The sequence below is a fragment of the Arvicanthis niloticus genome, chromosome 2, assembly GCF_011762505.2.
Source record: "Arvicanthis niloticus isolate mArvNil1 chromosome 2, mArvNil1.pat.X, whole genome shotgun sequence".
Taxonomy (NCBI): Eukaryota; Metazoa; Chordata; class Mammalia; order Rodentia; family Muridae; genus Arvicanthis; species Arvicanthis niloticus.
In genome coordinates this window covers 52,776,854-52,799,891 of record NC_047659.1, presented here as the reverse complement: position 1 = coordinate 52,799,891, position 23,038 = coordinate 52,776,854, and the positions used below count along the sequence as shown (strand labels likewise).

Below are 23,038 nucleotides of genomic sequence, written 5' to 3'. Positions count from 1 at the left end.
ACCTAGTCTACATACCAAGTTTCAGGTCAACCAGGACTACATAGTAAGTCTGTCTGTGTCTGTGTCTGTCTCTGTCTCTCTGTCTCTCTCACTCACTCGCACACGCTCATACATACACACAGAGAGACAGAGACACAGTCAAAGAGAGAGAGAGAGACAGAGAGAGAGACAGAGAGAGACAGAGAGACAGAGACAGAGAATTGAGTTATGCTTTTCTGAGTAGTTGAGTGAAAAGCACCATGGTTGGAACTCTGTAAGGGACTTCACTAGGGTCAGAAATTCTTAAAAGAAAAAGTACATTTTGAGTTAAAGGGACACTTATTCCTCCTCTCTCTTTAACCTGGCTTGAAGTAAATCTGCCTCCCTGAGGGGTGGTTCTTTAGCCTGCTGATGGACCTATGGACCTGGAGTGTTGGGTCTCTATCTAGACCAGAAGAAAATAGTTTTTCCTTAATGCTACTGTGATAAGAAGAAAAGACAGACAGAAAGATGAGAAACTGGAGGATAGCCCAGGCTTTATTCGGGAAAAGCATGTCTGTGGAAGGCCTAGAGCCCACTGTCTGCTTGCAGGTGGGTAGTTGTAAGGATGAAAAAAGGAAGAGGAAAAGAGAACCAGAAACTCTCCTGTTTGGGTCTGTGGTTAGCCATTGCTAGGGGTGGCTTGGGAAGCAAAGTGAGGCTTGAGCCCAAGAATGTCTGGTGACCAATAAGCATCCCCTGTGATCAGCCTGTGCCATGGTCAGTGTGGGTAGAGGACAAAAATTTAGAAAAAACAGTTATTTCAGCTCTGGGAATCAAGTTGCTCTAGTTTGGGGGAATTGTCACTGTTTAACCAAAATGGGGAAACGTAACAAAGTGACACGACCATTCTAATAATACCCTAAGTAATTTAATTTTTTTATGTTTATTTATTTATTTTATATGTATATGTGCATGTATGTGTGTGCACATACATGTAAGACACAGCATGTGTGAAGGTTCAGAGTACAACCTATGGAAGTCAGTTCTCTCTCTCTCTCTCTCTTTCCTTGCAGCATATGGGTTCAAAATGGTCTGTCTTAGGGTAGTCAGGTTCTAGGGCCCAGGAAGAATGCTTTTACCTGATAAGCCAAACTCTGGGCCCTAATAAACCCCAGGACTTGGGCAGCAGAGGAAGACAATTTGAGGCCAGCATGGTCTACATACAATTCCAGGACAGCCACGGCTACACAGAGAAACCTTGTCAGGAAACAAACAAACAAACACCAAAACCAGTAAAGGAAACAAACAAAAAATTCAGAGTCCTCCCGTTAATGATGGAATTTAACTTACAACTTTAAAAAATAATGCAAACAAACTAAGAAAGCATGGAAACAAAGTAACACAATTTTAATAAAATCGCAACAAAGTTACAACAAGCTTTTGGGCCTTTGCCTTTTAAATACTAGGAAGCAAAATATGCAAGGACTGCAAACCTTTGGTCCTTGTGCTGCAACCCAGGGCTTTCCAGGTAAAGTCCTTAGGTTAATTAGCTTCCTCCATGGTTCTGTAAACAGAACAAAGATACAGATAGACCCTGAACTCTATCATATTGTACAGGAATCTATGTATAAATCATGGGATGCTAATACATAAGTCCTCTCATGGTGCAGTGTGTTTGTGCATGCTGATCACGTTCTCCACGGCTGGGCTACTCCCAGCTCTCATTCATTCATTCTCTCTCTCTCTCTCTCTCTCTCTCTCTCTCTCTCTCTCTCTCTCTCTTTCTCTCAAGAAAAACCATTCCATAAATAAAATGAAAGGAACATTTTCTATATCTTTGATAAAAATTTTTTCCCAAGATATGAAATTAGTTGTCTGTTCATATTAAAGCTTGGGTGATGAAGGGGGCCAGAAGGATGTTAATTACCAACAAAGCCCTGAAGCACTAACATGCATCTAAGATGCCGGAAGAGGCTGTTTCACGTTTCTCCTCAAAAATTTACACAGAAGAGCACAGGGAATTCCAGTTTGCATTAAGTTCTTAGGAATAGGAGTCAGACATCGAATATTATACAGTCTGTATAACGTTACAGTCAGACATCTGTGACATTTCATGGAATGGAAATGTTTGTTTGAATAGTATACTTTCTAAAAAAATCTTTCTTTCATGTACAAATAAATATTTATCTCTCCAAAAATGATACATTCCCCTTCCTCTGCCCTTATTGAAGGAAGTATGGTCCACTGAGGACAAGATCTCTGACTTCGCACCTTTTGGAATTTCAGTCTCACCGTTGTCGTTTGCTACTCTTATTACTTAGAATATAATGCTATCTTGTATTAATTTCATGGTAGGCTATTCTGTCCATCAGTGAGATTACCCCATTTCATTTTCAAGTTGTACATTCTAAGTAAGTAATTTGCTATTTCGCATAATTTAAAGATGATACGCTATTGCCATCAACCACCAAATGGAATGACTTCAGTTCAAATCTCTTCTGCATCAGATACAATACACTGAAGACGTGAGGGTCTTTTATAAGCAAATGGGTGTGTGATAAATTTGACCTTTTACAAGCATAATTACCAAATAATTAACAATGATAAATGATTGTAATGTAAATGACTTTCATCATTACAAGCTAACATATATTTTTTCACTAACCATCAATTATGTCTATTGTATTACATATTAGATATGCTTATTTAGGGATGGAAAGATGGCTCAGTGGCTTAAAGGTCTTGTTACTCTTGCAAAGGACCTAGGTTCCACTCTCAGCACCCACATGGTAGCTCACAACCATCTGTAATTCTACTTCCTGGGGTCCAATGTCTTCTTCTGACCTCTGTGCACACCAGATTCATACATGGAGGCAAAACATCCATACAGATAAAATAAATATTTTTGAAAAATATATAAGCTTGCTTGTTTTATTCCTTTAAAACATACTAACCTTGTATGTACCAAAAACTGTCATGAGATTTACATTCCCAGCTGAGATGAAGCAAGGGTATAATATGATGTATTAGAAGCTCTTACATACTAAGGAAAATAATAAAACTAAGAAAGGAAGTCAAATGTATTTTTGAAGGCAAGAAGGTATAATTTTTAAAAAGATGGTCAAGGAAGATGACATCTAAACAAGTCTTGAAGGAAGTTAAGGGAGTGAAGTATGAATTTCTGAAGGGGTTCAGATGACCAACATTTTAGCGTGTTTGGGACTCTGGGGGTTTTCTAGAATGAAAGGCTTTCAGTTCTTAACCCAAGCAGGCCAGGCCAGATAGAAGCTCACTTTAGGAGCATTTAAGAGAGGCACCCCAAAGAACTGAGTTGGGAGCCTGGGGTCAGGAACTAGGAAGGGTGCCAGTAGATCTAAAGGGGTGAGGTCAGAGGCTGGAAGTGGAGTCACATTGTGCAGGCTGTTTAGTACATGTGGTGGAAGTCCACCTAGATCCTGTCCCAAGACTGATGCAGACAACTGCCACAAAGCATCTTTCAATGGTACTTGTACTTGGCTGGGAAACTTTCTCCTTCAGGGTACATCTCTTCCCAAAAGCAGCCGTGACCAATGACTGGTTAATTTGGAACTGCAAAGGCCCCGGTCCCCACCCTCAGTCTGCTGTGGCCTCATTTGTCACTGACTGACGTGCACACCAGCTTTTCCTTCAGCAGCACCATTGTACAGGTGGGTCTCCTGAGAGCTCTCCCTGGTCCAGATGCAGCCTTCCATCTTAGCATCTGTGTCTAGAGGACTCAGCAAAAGTGGCCTTGAAGGGGTTTTGAGAAAGATGATATATCAGATCTTTGATGAGTCCGGAGACACTGAACCCTGAAATAGATGTTTTTCCCTCATAGGAAAACATGTAAGTTTTATCATAGCCTATTTCAGGACATCCTTCTGAGCTCCAGTACAATTATTTTCCAGAGAGAGAGAGAGAGAGAACTGGGCAGTTACCCAGCTGGAAAGTGTAGGTCTGCGGAAGTGTTGGCATTTCCCCTTATTTCTGAAAATGTGGGCAGGTAGACAAAGTCTTCAACTGAGGCAGCCAAGTTGGTGTGTTCCTGGGTGGACTGCACCGTATGTCAGACTCCTTTGTGTTCTCAGGACTTCAGTTGTTTTCAATCAAGTAGTGACAGCAAACAACAGCAGGCCAGGTTTGTTCTGCTCGTCAATGAGCCATCTTACTGAAAATGTTCAGTCATAAACAGCTTACCCTGTCCTGCCTCAGCTCTTCATTTCCTGTTGGCTTCTAGCCTCATCTACCAACTCAGATATCCAACTGCAGTGGAAATATACCAGCTGCATTGAATATGGCAAGTGTTTTCATATTCGGGGCAAACAATTCATGATCCCTGGGAAAAGAATGGATCAGAAAGCATTAGTGAGTGGCTGCCCCTCTTTCTTGTGTGTGCCAGACGGCATCCTTTACCCCTTGGTTTCTGTAACAAAGCCTCATAGCATAAAAGCTTCCCTGACATGCTGTGTATTTTTCCAAATATATATATATAAATTCATATATAGTGAAAATCTAGAGCTTAGAGGTTAATTGTGTTTATTGTCTGTGTATACAATATCAGCTGTGCGGACTTAGAAATAAAAAAAAAATCCTCATACTTTATATTGTATTTATAAAGCCATGAAAAGTATACCACTGTGAGAATAAGCAGGTAGATCTGAATTTATTTTCAATTCTAAAGCTGATCCACGCATAGATAACATTTCTAGACCCTGGAAGGAGTCGACCCTATAACATAATGGGATTCTAAAAGATAAACCGGTTGGGGATTTTTCTTCCACTTAATTTTTATAAACAGATGGTGGTGTGGACCCAGTTCTGGAACTCACTAATCAGCTTTATAAATTTCCATAAGTAACTCAGTTTTCACAATGAAGACCCCCATACTCGGGAGACCCTTCCTCAAGCCTCCAGATTGCAACCACCCAAAAATCACAAGAAACCATACCTGGATGCAATCAGCAGAGGTTTATTAGGGGAGGAGCCGGCGGTCAAAAACGACAAGCTCTTTAGCTCCAAGAGCAGGGTTTTTGGCCCTGAGTGATGGGTACCGGGGTCTTTTAAAGAGCAAAACCACAAACCAGGGGAGTGGGGAGGGGGTAAGAGGTTGCCAAGGATACATAACATGAGAATAGTGATACATTCCAAAGAAACCCACCCTAAAAGGTTAATGGCCATGGAAATTACCCAGTACAATCATTTTCTCAAAAATGTGGTTTCACCAAGTCACTGCCCTACCTTGTCATTTATCAACTATTTATTCTCACTAGCTCCAGCTGTAAAGCCACAGTCCTGTCATTGTGTTTTTACCACCTGAATGACTTTCACTCCTTACAGCCAGTTCCTGGAACTGGCCTGGCTTGTTTCAGAGAAAATTTTCCATGTCCCTAAAAGAACTTGAAAGGCATCTATATATGTATATATTCTATAAAAATGATTTTTATAATTTTTCATTCTTCAACAGCACTGACTTCTTTTGTAGGCCGAAGCCCGAACTTGGCTGGTCAAGATGGCGCTGGCTTCCAGTATGATCTACTGGTAAACAAGTGCACTGCATGATCACCCTTGGGCCAACTCAGTTTGGCACCAACCCCTCCTGAGTGGGATATGCTAATGAAGCACTGCAATTCTGACTAATCACGCACCTCCACGTGCATTCCCCCCCCCCAGGGCTGAGCATATAAGCAGCTCACTCCAGGTGTTCAAGGTCCCCGGGTAAATGATGAATGAAGCACTTCAATAAAGGTGTTGAGAAGGATCCGGTTGCTCGAGTCTTTCCTTACTGGTCGAGGTGGGGCGCGACATTCTTTATCTGTTAGATGGGTTGGGAGCTGAGCTGTTTCTCAGAGAACTGCTTACATGCATTGGGGGATGTGAGTCGGACTTGAGAACTACAAAGAGCAAGAGGCCATTTCTCACTTAGTTTTGAATGGAAATAACCTCTGCACACATTCAGAGTTTTGAAATACACTGATGCAATATGTATGTGAGGGGCTCTTGTTCCTTAGCCTTCACATGCAGCCACACAGTCACAAGCACATTGGCTAACAGACTCTGTAATGTGCAGAGCTTAGTGTATTTGGGAAGTTCATTTTTTTTTTTGCTGACCAATGAGTGAAGCTGAATGAATGAATGAGTGAAACTTAATAAATGATGAATGAGTGAAACTGAATGAATGAATGAATGAAACTGAATGAATGAATGAATGAGTGAAACTGAATGAATGAATGAGTGAAACTGAATGAATGAATGAGTGAAACTGAATGAATGAATGAATGAATGAGTGAAGCTGAGAGCAACAGAGGATTGTCTTCTGTTGCAATATAACAAAGTTTTTTAAATAGTGCATTAAATCTGGATGTGGTGGTGCACACCTTTAATGTTAGCACTGGGGAAGTAGAACAGGCAGATCTCTGAGTTCAAGGATAGCCTGGTCTACACAGTGAGTTCCAGGTCAGCCAGGAGAAACTCTGTGTCAAAAAACCAAACAAACAAATAAACAAGCAAAAATCCAAAACAAACAAACAACAACAACAAAAACAAACCAACCAAACAAACAAAAAGATTGAAGTCTACAGTGCCCACCAAGGATGAGCAGGTTTGGAGTCCTATTGTCATAGTTAAATTCCACGTGCCTGCAATTTTACAATAGAAATCTGAGCTCAGCAAGTGATTTCAAGAAAATTAAATATTATTTATATAACCATATTTTTTCCTTAGAATAAAAATCAAAAGAACTGCTAAATATTAGAGTTTCACATTATTTTGTCTAAACAAAAGACCTGGGTGCAATGGTGCACACCTGTAATCCCATGGACTCAGGAGATAGAGGCAGTTGGGCCTCTGTGAGTTTGAGAGCAGCCTGGTCTACATAGTGCATTCCAGTACAGCCAGGGCTGTGCAGAGAGACTCCGCCTAAAAACATCAGGTAGATGGAAATATAGATAGATAGATAGATAGGTAGGTAGGTAGATAGATAGATAGATAGATAGATAGATAGATAGATAGATAGATTCTATGCTAATAATGAAATTTGTCATTTTCCTTCTATTTCAAGTGTTAAGAAATCCTTTTAGCTACCAAACCCAGATAACTTTGTTCATTGTCTCCTATGTCTTGTTTATCAACAGACAGGTTCCATTTTATCTTCCTTATATGGACATTTTTCAGTTAACATTTCCCCATGCTCTTTAGGAAATAAAAAGTTATATTAGTGTTTCTTTACTAAAACTTAGCTGTTAATGTACCATGCCACATAGCACATGCACCAACATAACCTTCCCACATGCATGCACACTTGCATACACATGTGCACAACTTTTGTATGAACCAACTTAACCCTCACAAAAATCCTGCGAGATGCCTACAATTAACATCCTTCTTAAATACATAAGAATGGGAGACAAGGGAATGGAACATCTTGCTTAAGCTGGATGGCCAAGCAACACCTCTTGTCAGTGAGTTCCTCCAACCCAGTGAATGAATCTGCCTCAAAACCAAGAGGGATAGTTACTACAGAATGACACCTACAAGTGACCTCTGCCCACCACACTCATGCATACACAGGCTCCCAGATACTCATACACATGTGTGCATACCTACAAACACACATATGCACCCGCACACACACATACACAATCTCAACTATAACCATACAGTTAATAAATACATGTATTACACAAAATATTTCTGCTTTAAGAGCATCTATACTTAAAATTCTTAAACATTTGCATAGACCCAGTCTCAGGGTAAACATACTGACTAAAAAGGACAAAGACTGGGACAGATCTCCCAACTAGAAAAAATACGTATTAGCTCAGCACCCCAGAGAAGTGGACTGGGAAACAGGAACAGAACAAAGCAGAGTAACTACCATTGGAAGAGAGATGATTTGAAACGTAAAGCAAGGGTTACCCCCCAAGCAAGAAACAATTACATTTCGCTATAGAGAAGCATAAAGCTTCATATGTCAATATCTGCAAAGGAGCATGGTTGACAAAACCCAAAAAAGTCAATATTCTTGGTATGTTGGAGCTAATATCCATCAAGGGAAAAGCAACATTCTAATTCAAAGCACTGAAAAGACATTAAGAAAATAGAATACAAATAAAAATGTCAATAAATGCACTAGTTTCTAATTCAGAAAATGCAAATTAGGAGTAAAGAAATCTTTGCCTATTCACTTAAAAAAGATAGTTTTTAAAGAGTATAGTTGTAAGTGCTAATGGGACTTTCAGTTGGAACAAAGTATTTATAAAGTAGTTTGAATACATTTCTTAAATTTGACATTGTAATTGACCTCTAAGAGTATTTATTCAGGAAATAGTCTAAACCATATAGTATTATACACAGATGAGTTCATTACAGTATAATTTCTGATAGAAAAAATGAGTCAATTACAATATTCGCCAATATTTAAAAATTATACTTCATTTATGAAACACTGTACAGTCATTAGAATTTATATGCAAAGATTATTTGTATGCAGAATAGTGTTCAAGGAACACAATCAAATGTTAAAAGCAAAGAAAAATATTCTATATAAGGTATGAGACAGTTTTCTAAAAATGGGCTTGTGTTCACAGCTCATGTTTTTTTATATATCTGCATAATGAGATTCCTGGTGGGTTTTATTCTTTATATTTAGAATGTCTTTGTAATCATCTGCAATGAAAACCTAAGAATCTTATAGTGAGGATCAATATTATACAAGCAACAAAAGCAAGAGTATCAAAAGAATTGCATGGCTATCAGTTGGAGTCCACACTTCTGGGGATAGCCCCCCTGCTGATCTATACTCCTCACCCCTGAGAGCACCCACCTAGCTGCCTTGTTCTGCCTGCTATACCATTTGCTTCCCAATAGACCCACTGTTCACTCACTTTACCATCTTTCATACCCAGCAGCCTGCTTCTTAGTTCACCTGAATTGTTTTTAATGCAAACCCTCAGGTTGCCTAGTTCTTCTTCCTTCCTTCCGTGGTACCTCAGACTCAGCCTCCATCTTATTACTAGAGTGTTATTTCTGAGCAGTCACGGTGATTATGTCTATAATTCTAGCACTCGGGAGGCTGAGGTAGGGGGATTTCCAATTGGAAGCCAGCCTGATCTACATAGAACATTCAAGGTCAGCCTTTAATACATCCCTCAAAATTAGAGAGGGGATGGTATTTCTAAACTTGAAATATATGAAGAAGGAAGAGGAGGAAGAGGAGGGTGACTTCTTGGTTTGTGCTAGAGGTAGTTAATCTCACTTGTCAACTCGATGGTAACTAGATCACCAAGAGACAGTCTCCAGGCATGCCTATAAAGGCTTACCTAGATTGGGTTAGTTGAGATGGGATGTCCCACCCACTATGAATCACACCATTTTCTGGTCTGGAACCCTAAAGTGAATACACAAATGAAAGAAAACGAAGTATGCACATCCCTACCCCTCTGTCTCTCTCTGTTTCTTGGCTATGGATGCAATGTGACCATGTGGTTTCCTGCGTTTGCCATCATGCGGTCTCCATAATGATGTAATGTATCTTCTCAAACTGTAAGACTGTTGCTTCTTGTCAGGTATTTTATCCAGCAATGAAAACAGTAAGTAATAGGGTGCTGGGGAGACAAAATCTAATCCCCTTGAAAAAGACTGCAAAGGTTTCCATGATTCCCACATGGTTTTTCATTCTTTAGAACCACCTTGGTTCTGTCCTGGGTTTATGGAGGTGTTCCTGTGGTCCTCACTATACTGAATGTGCTGTTCTGCTCTGGTCATATCCTCCTCTGTCTCCAGTGATGTCGTGATCCACTTCATCCAGTAGGTCAATGCACAGTCTCTTTTGAGGAAAACTCAAGTGCAAGAGCTTTGTAGAAACAATGGCTCCTGACCGTCCCATAGTGCTCTGGTCCCTACTGGTACACATGCCTTCACTGAAGAGTAGAAATCAACCTCTTGAATTCAGTGAATGTACTTTAACTTTTATTTCCCACTTACTTTACAGAATAATAAAAATCTAATAACCATTTGTTGATTATAGGGGAAATATGAATGGCACCTTAATTTGCTTTCTATTTCTGTGATAAAACACCATGACCAAAAGCAATTTGGGAATGAAAGGGTTTATTTAGCTTACAGATTACTGTCCATCATTGGTAGACGTTGAACCAGGAACTCAAGGCAGGAACCTGGAGGCAGGACCTGAAGCATAGCCCATAGGAGAGTGCTGCTGCTTACTGTCTTGCTCAACCTGCTTTCTTATTACACCATGAACCTCCTGCCCAGGGGTTGTCCTGCTTCCAGTGAGCTGGGCTCCTTCAGCATCAATTACTAATCAAGAAAATGTCCTACAGACTTGCTACAGGCCAATCTGATGGAGGCATTTTCTCAACTGAGGTTTCTTCTCAGATGACCCCAGCTTTTGTCACATTCACATACACACACACACACACACACTCATAAACTCACACATACACTCACACACATATACACACACACAAACACACACATATACACTCACAGACACATGCTCACACACACAGGCTCACACACACACTCATAAACTCATACATACACTCACACACACACACATATACACACACATAAACACACACACATATACACTCACAGACATATGCTCACACACACAGGCTCACACACACACACACACACACACACACACACGCACACACACACACGCCTACCAGTACAAAGGCTAGCAATATCAGATACTATCATAAACAGAGAGGAGAGAAAGACATTTTTATTGGCTGTGTTAATTAGTCATTTCTATCTTTGGAAAGAGTTCAGTTGAGGTGGCAGGATGGTTGGAGAGCAAATACTCACTTCCAGCCTGGACACCTCTCCACTCCAACGAAAGAGCTCTGTCACTGAGTGGAAGAAGAAAAGAATATCCTAGCTTGAAAGAACAAAAATAAGAAAGACAAAGAAACCAAATATGTTTGTAAGCACAGAGAGGAAAACAAGTACTCACAGGACAATTTTAAAGTCACATCGTAAGACTGGTTTATGGGATGATTTTAGTCTTCTTCCATGTCGCAGACATTTCAGTGGTCTCCTGACTTACACATTATGTTATGTTAATAACATAAATAACATTTATGTTATTAACAAAGAGCTTTTACTGGCTCTGCCATTTTTCCAACCCCCTCCTCTGTGTCCTTCAAAGAAGAAAATAGTTACCAGAATAATATAAGATTAGCCTCAGGGTCAGCTGTAGGAGCCCCAGGGAGTTTGTTCTTTGCTTGCATGCCATTAGCCAGGTGGAGCGAATGTCCTTTCTCTGCCTCACCCCAATTATCTTCTATGACCACGTCTATATTTCTTAATATTCACATATGTTTATCTGTTTATTTTGTGTTGCGTCTTGTATCATTTTTCTGCTCCATCCTCCATTTGTTAATATTTATGTTTAGTTGTCCTCAGTATATATTTTAGCTAGTGATAGTTATTTTATCTACATACTTCCAATTTTTAGTTTCTAGAGCTTAGTCGAGCTGGTTTTCAAATGTGCCCCACCTCAGAAGGACACCTTACCTGTTGCTTATTTTTACATTTCCATCTTTTATTTCCTTCAATGTTTTCTAAGTGTTACTTCACCTTTTTTTTGCTCAGTAACTCCAATATTTGAAATTCCTGTCGGACTAAATGTGATGTTTGCTTTGACGCCCTTATGTATTGCTTGCTGATCATAACCCAGGTTTACTTGATTTTGGTCTGTAGAAATCCTGCAGAGCTGGATTGAGGATGTGTTTTTCAAAGCCTTTCCTCTGTGTGGAGTGGTGCTCTCTGGAACTACTGTGACTCATTTCACAGTTTGGGGCTTCATGGGGTAGTTGCTTCCCATAAATCCCCACCAGGCTCCTTTTCTGGATGCAGCTGGCATCAGGCCAGTCTGTCTTGGTAGATTATGGCCCTTCTTGAGTTTTTCCTACAACCCTAGAAGCACATGGAATTTTTTGTTTGGTAGCAAGGGACTTTCTTCTGGTTTCTTTGTTTGCTCCTTCTAATCCTACTTTCTTCTCCTATCATTTTATCGGAGTTATGCTTCCTAAGATAGATAACAATGCTCCATCTTGGTCTCAAAATATTTCCTCCTGTCATGGTTAATTCTATCTATCTATCTATCTATCTATCTATCTATCTATCTATCTATCTATCTATCTACCTATCTATTTTCGGGCCCAAGGTCTCTCTACATAGCCCTGGCTGACCTGGAACTTCCCATATAGACCAGGCTGGTCTCCACCTCACAGAGATCCACTTACCTCTGCATCATAAGTGCTGGAATTAAAGACATGTGTGACCATGCCCACTGGTCATGGTTATTTTTGTGCCTTAAACTTGCCTGGCTTCTGGTTGCCAACTATTTAGTCAATTTTTTTCTACATGTTTCTACAAGAGTGGAGTTTGAGTAAAGCAGACTGGGTGGGCTTCACCCAATCAACTAAAAACTTGAATGGCTAACAAGTCTGTCTTCTTTAAACAAGAAGGAGTTCAGAAGGCTTTAACTCACCATGGTCACCGCTTCTTTTAGAAGATGCTTCCTTTTGTGATCTTCCAGGAGCATTCCCCAATCTCATTGGCTACTGCTTCTCAGTCTCCTCATCTCAATCACCATTTCCCAGACCTGAGATGCTCAGACCATTCTCGGCATATGTTGCTAGCAGTGTTTATTCACTTCTACTTCAACAAACTCCAGAGACTCTTCCTAGTCCTAACCACTTATCTTTGACTCATGTGTATAACTGAATATATACGTACGTCCATGTTAGCATTTCTGAAACAAAGTCTCTCCCCTTTCTCTTTGACATATAACAAGGATCTGATCCTGTCCTGCTACACTTGTTGCTACTGTGTAGGCCAAAGGCATGTGTTCATGCCTGTGTTGAGTAGTAGCTCCATGTCCCATCTTTTCCCTGTTCCTGAGCTTCTACTCTAATGACATTTATTCTGGCCCCACAGAAAAATCTGTAAAAGGACAAACCCCATCCATCACTCCTCTGCCTCCAACTGGTTAAAATGGTTTTTGTTTGGTTGTTCAGTTGGTTTGGTTTGGATTTTTTTCAACACAGGACTTCTCTATGTAGTCATGGCTGTCCTGGAACTCACTCTGTAGACCAGGCTAACCTCAAACTCCACCTGCCTTTGCTTCCCAAGTGCTTGCCGTAAAGATGTGTGCCACCATCACCCAGTTAGTCCAAGTTCTTGACTTGCTGAGAGGTGAAGACTCTATTGCCTAAGAGACAATTGCCTAAGAGACCCCTGTCTGTCTCGCTTCCCTCCTTTCATTTCCTCTACCTGCTGCCTTGAAGGTGTGCTTTCTGCACTCAGGCGGTCTTCTGGTTTTGTGGTTGTGGTTGTCTTCTCTGCTGGAAGTATTCTTCCCATGGACGGCTGCTCCCATTGCACAGCCACCACTCCCCCCCACCCCATCTCTAGTCTTTGTTCAGTGTCTCCCTGTTTGGGGGGACCCTCCAGATCATACCATCTTGTCTCCCATTTTCTATCTGGTCCTCTGCTTTGATTCCCAGCATTTTTCTTATAATTGACCCATTTGGATTTTGAAAATATACTTTCTGCCTCTGCCTCCCCCCTCCCCAACAGTGCAAGTTCCAAGGTATAGACTTTTTATTTTCGTTTCTGTGGAATTCTGAATACAAGTCAGCAACCATGAGCACTGCATAAATATATATTGAAAAAAATGAAAAAAAGATAACCATGAGTATTCATTACTAGAAAGGGTATAGTAAGGAAAGAGACATTCTCTCTGATTGTTTGGGACTTATAATTTGTGCAATAGCTCAAGAGATTGTATGCCCTTTCATACAGCATCATCAACCTGTCAATCATAGCGTAGACAGTCTCTGAATCTTTTTTGATTTCAGTCATTTGAATAATATCCCTGGGTTCTGCAGGTTGTTTTTAACCCTAGAACCAAAAGCACTTCACATTTTGATCATACCCATAAGTGTTCCTCATTCGGCCACAGCAAGGATGCCCAAGCTTCCCCTTGAGATATCACGTTCTTCACTTGCTTCCTGGCCTCTCTATTCACTGTTCTCAGCCCATGTGGCTCTGACTCCTTCTTTTATATTCAGTTGAAGTTCAAGCCTCTGCAAACCTTTCCCCAGACACCTGGCAATGACTCATGTCTGGGTCCTGGGAAGATTCTGTGTGGAGTTTAGTTACAACTCTAGTATGTATCCTATTGTACGTGTGTGTGTGTGTGTGTGTGTGTGTGTGTGTGTGTGTCTCAATGAGACAGAGAGCAGAGCACCAGAGTACTCCATTTTTGGTCACACGAACAAAGACATCTTTTATTTTATTTTCCTTAGGCTTCTTTCCTGCTCCCTTTCCCCGCCAAGCAAAAGTTTTAAAAGTTGTTCACATAACACTAGAATCATACATTTTCCTAAATGTAATCAGTTTGACCTGAACACAGAATCTTGGAATATCTGTAGATATTCTTGGAAGGAGGTACAGGACAATATCTTTAGACAAGACCCCAAGCATTATTCTTCTGGTTGCTAAGCTAAGTAGCAGCAACAGCTCTCGTCCTAAATTTGCTGCTGTAGTTTACATAGAGAAGTCTAGATAAAGAAAATACAATCTTAAAGCTGGGCACCATAGTTTGTCGTTCCAGCTCTTGGGAGGCTGAGGCAGAAGAATTATAATGAGTTCAAGGTGAGGCTATGCTGTATAATAAGACCCTGTGTTAAAAAATATTTTTCTTCATCATTAGGAATGATGATAGGATATATTGTTGGTGTTTCTGAAAAGTTTTTCATATAAAAAAATTGAGGTTTAGTAAAATGGTTAAGTAGTGTGTGTGCAGTAGCTCCTGTTATATGCTCCCCTCAAAAAGCTCTCTTTCTTTCCCCAAATTGAACACAACATCTACAAGGCATGAACCTAATTTGTGTTTTGATTACACTGATGCACAGGGCGGAATCGAGTAACCCCACACCCTAAGAAGTGGCTCTAACCCAGGGTGACACAGTCTGTATTTGTCGAATGGCCAACTTAAAAAAGAAAGCAGTTGCTTAAAGGCTCATTGTTACATAATAATGTTGTATTCAGAGGGAGAGGGAAAGTTAGATTGATACAAAAGGCAATTCTTTGCATTTTCCACTTTATCCACCCAACCAAATCAGTTCTTTGCTTCTGTATTGATGGTGCTTCCTGTGACTTTACTCCAAGCCGGGGGACTTCCGGTGGGCTGCCATTCAGCTGCTGGCCACAGTTTTCCACACCTCTCCAGGGCAGCTGGAAAGACTGACATGTGGGCAGAACCCTGCTGATGGGTGGAGATTATTTCCAAATGTGGCTTGTCCTTGTTTTGCTCAAACAACTTCAACAGAATTTTTTTTTTAAAGTAGATAAACATGAGAGTCATTTCTGACCATTAGAGAATTAAATTAAGGAGGGGCCACTTCAGGCTCCAGCCTCAAGCTTTCCCAGAAAGAACAGAGCAGAACACAAGGCTCAATCTCTGCAATAAATATTCTTGACCTTTTCTATGCAGGCTGATGGCTGCAGCACATTAGGAAAACAAGGGTGAACAAACTGGGTGATTTGGACTGAGCTCATCCTTAGCATTCTTTTCTTATTTAAAGATATCTGAGATCTGGCCCTACATTGAAATAGCATGTGCTGGAATTGAAGAACCCAGCCCTGTAACTTAAAGAAAACCTTTTCAAGAGACAAATATTTCACTATGCATATTAAACTTGACGATCAAGTCCTCTGTGTCCTCAGTGGTGAATAAAACATGTTCGGACTTAAAATTTTAGACTTATTTCGAGTAATAAGTAAACGCAGTCTGATGAAGTAAGAAAAGTGGTATTTTTGCACAATTGTCATGAGCAGATAGACTTTTCTAGGGCAGGGACTTAAGAGTGTATGGGCAAATCAGAACACAAGCATTTAAGCATAAGATCTTAATAAGAAATCGTGAGCCAGGGAAACAATTTACATTATAAGTCTAGTAGTTGATTGACTATAAAAGATATTTCACAAAAATCATCTCCCAATAATATCTGCTTAGAGAAGCGGATATCTAGCTATGGCAGAGGACTTGTGTGATACCCTTTCTCTCTCTATGGCAACATTCCCAGCTTCATATGGATAAATCTCCTTGTATGGTGAAAGATGTTTTTGTCATGTCTGCAAGCCATTTTTTGTTCTACCAACCACAGTTTCCATTCAAGAAATCAAAATATCAGCAACTTCAGAAGCCAGAGAATGAGCAGCTACTGGTCCTTGGAGCATAGCCGTTGTCATCCGCTGTCATCTACTTGGCTGATGGACAGACTACGGACACATCTAAGAGGAGCAGACTTGACAGGAGAGTTGATGAGAGACATTTTGACTTTTATTGCGTCTCTGAGATTCCCAGAAATGAAGTTTTCCCTAGGGCTCACAGTTGCCCCAGGATTATTGTAGAATCCCTTCATCCTCCTACTTAAACCTAGTGTAAATTCCTTTGTCACTTGTGCAGCTTGACCTCAGAGACAGCCATTTTAACATACACCTAACTGACACTTAATGCTTATGGGAAGAGATTGTATTGGAGATGAGAGACGTATGACTCTTGGCCTCATTAGTTTGCTTTAGTCTTACTATTCAATTAATGTATTTTATACTGTCAGAAGTTTTTGCAACAATTTGCTTGAACATTTGACTATCATTTGGCATCTGCTGTTAATATATAGGTAAAGCCTATATTAAGGGAGAGGGAAGGATGCTATTCATTGAAACTACATTTTTTTCCTCTGTCTGAAATTTTATTTCAGCTCCCAATATTTTTATAGCACTGTTGATGTTTAAGGGGGGTACTTTGTGTTATGCCTGAGTTACTTATTTACAAACATATAGATGATTAGACAGCTATACACCTTCTTTTTAAGGCAACTAGTAAACAGGATGTCAGGATTCCAGTCTCTGATGTTTTGTTTACTGACTCTGGGGTTGGGTTTGTTGCCTAACCTCTCTGTGTTCCAGGAAAAAGAAGGCATTGGAATAGAGGAAGAGGTGGTTCCAGTTTCAAGAAAATCCCATGACCTCATGACTAGAAAAAGAGGTCAGTTTTGTCTTAAAAGGTTTTGATGATTAACAACAGATATTACTTTTTACTGCTTTGTTTGGCTTGGTGAGAGAGAGAGGGAAAGGAAGAGGGAGAGGGAGAGGGAGAGGGAGAGGGAGAGGGAGAGGGAGAGGGAGAGGGAGAGGGAGAGGGAGAGGGAGAGGGAGAGGGAGAGGGAGAGGGAGAGGGAGAGGGAGAGGGAGAGGGAGAGGGAGAGGGAGAGGGAGAGGGAGAGGGAGAGGGAGAGGGAGAGGGAGAGGGAGAGGGAGGGAGGGAGAGAGAGAGAGAGAGAGAGAGAGAGAGAGAGAGAGAGAGAGAGAACGAGAACATTTTGTGACTGGGGAATAGAGCCAGCTGACATACGCAGAGAGGAGCTAGCCAGCCTTGAGAAAACCTCTGTGGAGTAGAGCACCAGTCTCTGGCTGAACCAGCAAGAGACTAAAACAAGGCAACAGCCTCCTCCAACCTAAAAGTTAACACCTAAGAGTTTCAGAACCATGGAAGAATATTTTAAAAGATGGCCCGATTTTTATACTTGTCTCATTAAAAGAGAAAGATTTTGATTTTGAAATTAAAATGTTAAATCTAAACATGATAAAATTAAACACTTCATTATTTCTGTAAAATCATTAAACTTTTTTCTTCAAAAAATTTAATGATATATCAAGTGTACATTATTAAAATTAATGCCATCTAGCTTGGCGATTTTTCTTTTCTTCTCCCCCTCCATCCCCACCTTCCTTTTTTCACGAGTAGGGAAACAAATCCAGGACATTAGGGGATGGAAGCCTGCCAAGTACTCACCGGCTGAGTCATATGCCCCATTCTACTCTGAAAATTTTCAAATTTTGAAACATTAAAAAGTTCCTAACTTTCGTTTTTGTTTGTTTGCTGTTTGTTTTGTCCCTAAAGGTCAGTTGTAGGAATCTGGCCTCAAGTCCAGTACCACAGTTTGGCTATCTCTCATAGCTTGCTCAGTCCCTGTTTGGTTAGTGTGAGGAAGGCTGAGGGCTACGTTTTGAATGCTTAGGCCCATGTCTCCTGACAACCACTCCTGTGGCACTTGCCTCATGAGGACTCCCCAGCTGACTGACCCCCTCTGCTTCTACTACATCTCCATGCTTGGCTTATCTTTACCCCAGGCTCTCTGTGACTCCTCCTCCTGGATGGAACCTAGACTTCCTCCCCAGCCCAGTTGATAACAAATTGCATTTGTTATCCACTCCCTGTACTTTCTACTTGCTACATTGTTTTATCCAGCATGCATAGTCTTCTGATGTATCATGTGCTTTTCCTATTTATTGTGCTTATTAAAATCTGTTCCCCCCATGCACACTGGAATACACAACCCAAAAAGCAAAGTTTTCGTTGTGCCTGTATCCTGCCTGCCTTTACTGACCGTCGCATCTAAGGCAAAGTGAGTACCTAATAAGTATCTGTATAGATGACTGAATTAGTGCAGAACCCATGCTCTCTCATTAGTCACATGTGGCCTGACCTTAATTTCTGGCTGCTTGATTGGATCAAAGTTTTTGGACTGAACTCCCCCCTCACCCCTGGCAGGATCTTTTTTTTTTTTTTTTGGAAAAGTATGGCCTTCCTGCTCATCACACCCAGTAGAAATCAGTAACAGTTAGGGACCACACATATAACCCAAGAATACTTTCTGGGGATACTCCTTCAGCAAGGGCTATGGGAATTGTAACTTCTCCAGGAAACCAGGTTTAGTGCTGGGGATATAATGGGTGTTCCGCAAACTGCCTAATGCTCCAAAGTGCTGGTAAAAGGCATTAACAATCCTAGTTTGCCTTACCTTGGCAAATTCATCAGAAGCCCAAACACACCAGGTATGGACCATACTCCTAAAAAGTGGTTTCTGATATTAAACTGTTAGGAAAAGAAAACAAGATGAGCGTTTTCGTTTTTCAACAGATTCACACCATTTAAAATGATATTTAAACGTAGCTTTAAGAAGCCCATGGAAAGTTGTCTAAGAAAGCATGAAATTTAGAAACATTTCATTTAAAGTATCTTTCGAATTCTTTGTCTCTAACCCTGAATGTCTGTCTCTGCACAGTGCAATGGAGCCAACAGCTGGGGCTCTTACTGAAGAACATCTAAAATGATATTTAAGAAGCACAAATGTGAAGATCTCCTCAGAGCTGCAAAATGCAGTTTGGAGAAGATATGTTTTTATCACTGTGTCTCTGTGGCAAAAATTGAAAAAATAATTGGGAATAATTTTGTTTGTATAATTGTGTTTGTTTTTTAATTGATACCTTGATACCTGAAAAGTGTTCAAGTGTGCTATCAAGCCTGGTTTTGAGATGCTATCATTCACAGTGGGAACTGGAGATTTCATTCCTGGGCACAGTTTGAGAGGTGCCAACTAGATGGAGAAGGTGGGCGGAGTGTGAGCAAAGGGCATGCATAAGAGAGAACATACTGTGATTGCTGTCGTCAAATGTTCCCACAGCTACATATGGAAGATTCTGGATGTTCTCTGCTCAGAAACAAATTGTAGCTCTACATTCAGGTTTGTGGACAATTTAGTATACTTTGTTTCATATTTTGTCAGGATGACTTATAGTGCAAGCACTGTTATTATCACTCCCTTTTAGGGTAGTCATACTGGTAGAATTGGTGCTTGTCCAAGGTCACAGAGCTAGGAAATTATAGATCTAGTAGCTTCCCACTCTACTTATAATTTAAACCAGGTGATGTTTCTACCAAGACCATTGGTTTACCAACTAAGTTCATAGAGACACACAGTTCGGTTCCACACAGCTGGCAGCCGGACCTTAAACAGAAAATGCCACTGTGTAGTGAGGGCTAGTCCCTGGGAGCTCAAGCAACTGGTAGATACTTGCTTTGCAAAGATCTGGCGCTCTCTCTCTCTCTCTCTCTCTCTCTCTCTCTCTCTCTCTCTCTCTCTGTCTCTCTCTCTCTCTCTCTGTCTCTGTCTCTCTCTCTCTCTCTCTCTCTCTCTCTCTCTCTCTCTCTCTCTCTCTCTCTCACACACACACACACACACACACTTCTACAAATATTAACACAGAACCTTAAGAACTCTGGTCATGAGGCCTACTCAGCTCTAAAGATGGAGCTGACTTTTCTCTGTCAGCTATTGGGAGGCACAGCAGCCTCATTTCTGTGAATTCACACTCCAGCATTTTTCACTTTTTGATCATTCCTCTTGACCCTTATCATGTGACTGAGTGACACTCTGAGAGACCTGTAAGTAGAGAGTACACACAAAAGTCAGATGGTGCTGTAAGTTACTGGAGAGGACTCTTAGGCATGCACCTGTGTTATTAGGATAAACGAAGAATGTGAGTCGAGAAAACAACGTTTTAAAATGATAAGCAGAGAATCCCACGTGGTAGAGGGAGGAGAGATCACAGTAGGGCGTCGATTTTGTTGGAGATCCTCCTCTTTGATAGACACTTTTCGTTGGATAGATAATGACTTAACCTCAACAAACAGTTCAAGAGAACTTTCCTTGTGTTGTGCACTGTACTATGCTCTAGAGAACCCAAAACGAGCTAGGTCAAAACTCTGTCCTTTTAAGGACTGCAAGGTCCAAGAAGAAAACACCACCAAAGAAAGAAAGTAGTGAGGATAATCCCAGGAACTCAAGGGTTCTATGAAAGTAGAGAGGAAAGAGTGTCTACTTTATGGTGTGTGGGGAGAGGATGGTGTGTGTGTGTGAACCAGTACTAGGAAGAAGCCGTGCACTGTCTTTTGGGATGGTGGGAGTTCACCTGGTTAAGCGAGGGACGGATTTCAAGTGGGAGGAGCTGTGGAAGCATAGCCTCAGAGCCTCTGTGATTTGGCAGAAGATGGAACAGGAGGTGAAGAGGTTGAGGAATCAGATTTTAGTTTCCATACTTGTGAGGATTTTAGATACAGAAGAGGCATGCTGGGTTTTGGTTTTGAGGGTTTGTTGGTAGTTAACATGGAATTCAAGCAGAAGTGAATTTAGAAAGACATGGCGCCCAGAGTGACTAACAGTAGGGCTTCTTTAACCAAGTAGTATCAATAGACACAGACCGGTCACCTAGAATTAACAGGAAGAAATCGCTCTCCGATTTCCAGTCAGGGGGCTTAAACAGAAAGTTGGGTGTTTATTTGGAATGGAGAGAGAGTGCCAACTAAACTGGGTGATACTGGAGTGGCCTTGTACGCTCTATGGAAGACCCAGCATTGCGATCACGTGGCCATTGTGGTTTTGTATGGATGATTCTTTTGAACTGAATTCAGGAAATGACCTAAAAGTGATTTGTGCAATAAAAAATAAAGAGGACACTGAAGTAGTCATCATCAGAAAGCCCCATTTGTGAATTTTGGATCATCCAATGGAAAGATCTCCAGAGCCAAACAAAAGTCTGGAATCCCACCCAGTCTTTTTCCCTCCAGCTTCCAACCCTGGGTGCATGGGACCACAGGCACCCCAGCACACAGGGGTCTCTACACTTGGGGAGACCTCGGAGACTCTGGAAGTGGGAGGTGGGTGAAGCAGGAGGAAACAAGGTGTTTAGGACCACTCCAGCCACACTTCCTGACCCCCAGCCCGGGCTGCTCCAACCACCCACGCGGTCCGGCTCTGCCGGGTGGGGACCACAGGACGTCAATCCCAGGCGCCCCGCCCCCTTCCGCGCCGGGCGGGGTCTCCGCGCCGCCGCCACGGGCGCACGCGAGGTCGCGCGGACGGGGCCGGGCCGCGGGTGCCGGGAGGTGGCCGGGCCACCCGCGCCGCCGCCCCCCAGCCTGACGCACGGAGGGCCGGGCAACGATTTGCCGCGGGCCCGCCGCCCGGGCCGCTCCGCCCCCGGCCCGCCTCTCTCCCGCCTCGCCCAGCTCTCCGCCCGCCGCGCCGGCGTCCCCGCGTCGTCCCCAACGCCCGCCAGCCCGGCCCGCGCCAGCCAGGTGAGTGCGGCCGCGCGGGGCGGGGGGCGCAGGCCGCGCGGGACAGGGACGCGCGTGGCGCGGGCGGGAGGGCGGCCGCGGTCCCTACAGCCCGCTACGCCGCCGGCTGGTCCGCGCCCGCCGTAGACAAAGCGCCCGAGGTGCGAGCCCCGCGGGCCCTCCCCGCTCCCGCTGCCTCGGCCTCGGCCCGCACCCGTCGCGCCCGCGCCCTGGCGGGGGTCCCTGGGCCCCGAATCCAGCAACAGGTTTGAGTGTCAGCCTGGATTCATGGGGTCCCCTTTCCCCGCGTGCGAGCATCCCGGGCAAGCCCCCGCGCCCCCGCATCCCGGCCCGCTCCTTTGTGTGTGCCGGTAGCTGCCGGTGCGGGACGCGCGGGCTGCAGGGCCCGAGCTCTGGGGTAGCCCGTAGGGCTCGGCTTCTCCGGGGCCTGCGGGCGGGTCACAGCCCTCTAGTCCGAGACAGCCACAAAGGGAGGCCGGAGATACTTGACCAGGGCGCGGGGACCTGTGTTATCCAGTGTCCCTTAGAAAGAAGGACAGTCGCAGTCTGCCCGGCTCTGGAGGAGATGGTGGGATTCACCCTGACTGTGGCTAAGGCGTGGAGACACTGACAGCCCCTTGACTCTTCAAGCATTGACACCTTCTCACACATGGCCCTCACCCAGAGAAGTTGGGAATTCTGCTGTGGGAATAACTAGATAGCTGCGGTTTGACAGGTCCTAGCTGTCTTCAGGTTTTGTCTGTATCCAGCATAACCCACCATGCCTGCCAGCATTTTGACAGGCTCGTACATTAAAATTGTCACTCAGGGTACCCCCATGTTGGAAAATCCCTGTGGTTTTCTCTGGTTGAATCAATTTTATTTATTTATTTATTTATTTATTTATTTTAGGGGGATAGATTTACCCCCATCAAGGAAGAAATCACAATAAAGAGTTTATCTTTGTTTACCTTGGGACTTGTCACACCTAGCTGGGTTCATTGGTATGCTATTTTAGTATAACAATACAAAATAGAAGGAAAATATCTTCCCTTTGCT

General features: G+C 42.5%; 1 protein-coding gene across 3 annotated transcripts in view; it reads left to right on the top strand.

The window, feature by feature from the left end:
* The first annotated feature begins 21,788 nt into the window (after positions 1-21,788).
* Positions 21,789-23,038, top strand: part of Sestd1 (SEC14 and spectrin domain containing 1) — an 89,179-nt gene continuing 87,929 nt past the window's right edge. For 2 of the 3 annotated variants that reach the window (XM_034495506.2, XM_034495505.2), the window contains exon 1: positions 21,789-22,000. The gene's annotated coding sequence lies outside the window, so the exon portion shown is untranslated. Of the gene's footprint in view, positions 22,001-22,228; positions 22,246-23,038 lie in introns of those variants that run through there. The other variant, XM_076928945.1, reaches the window with a different exon arrangement.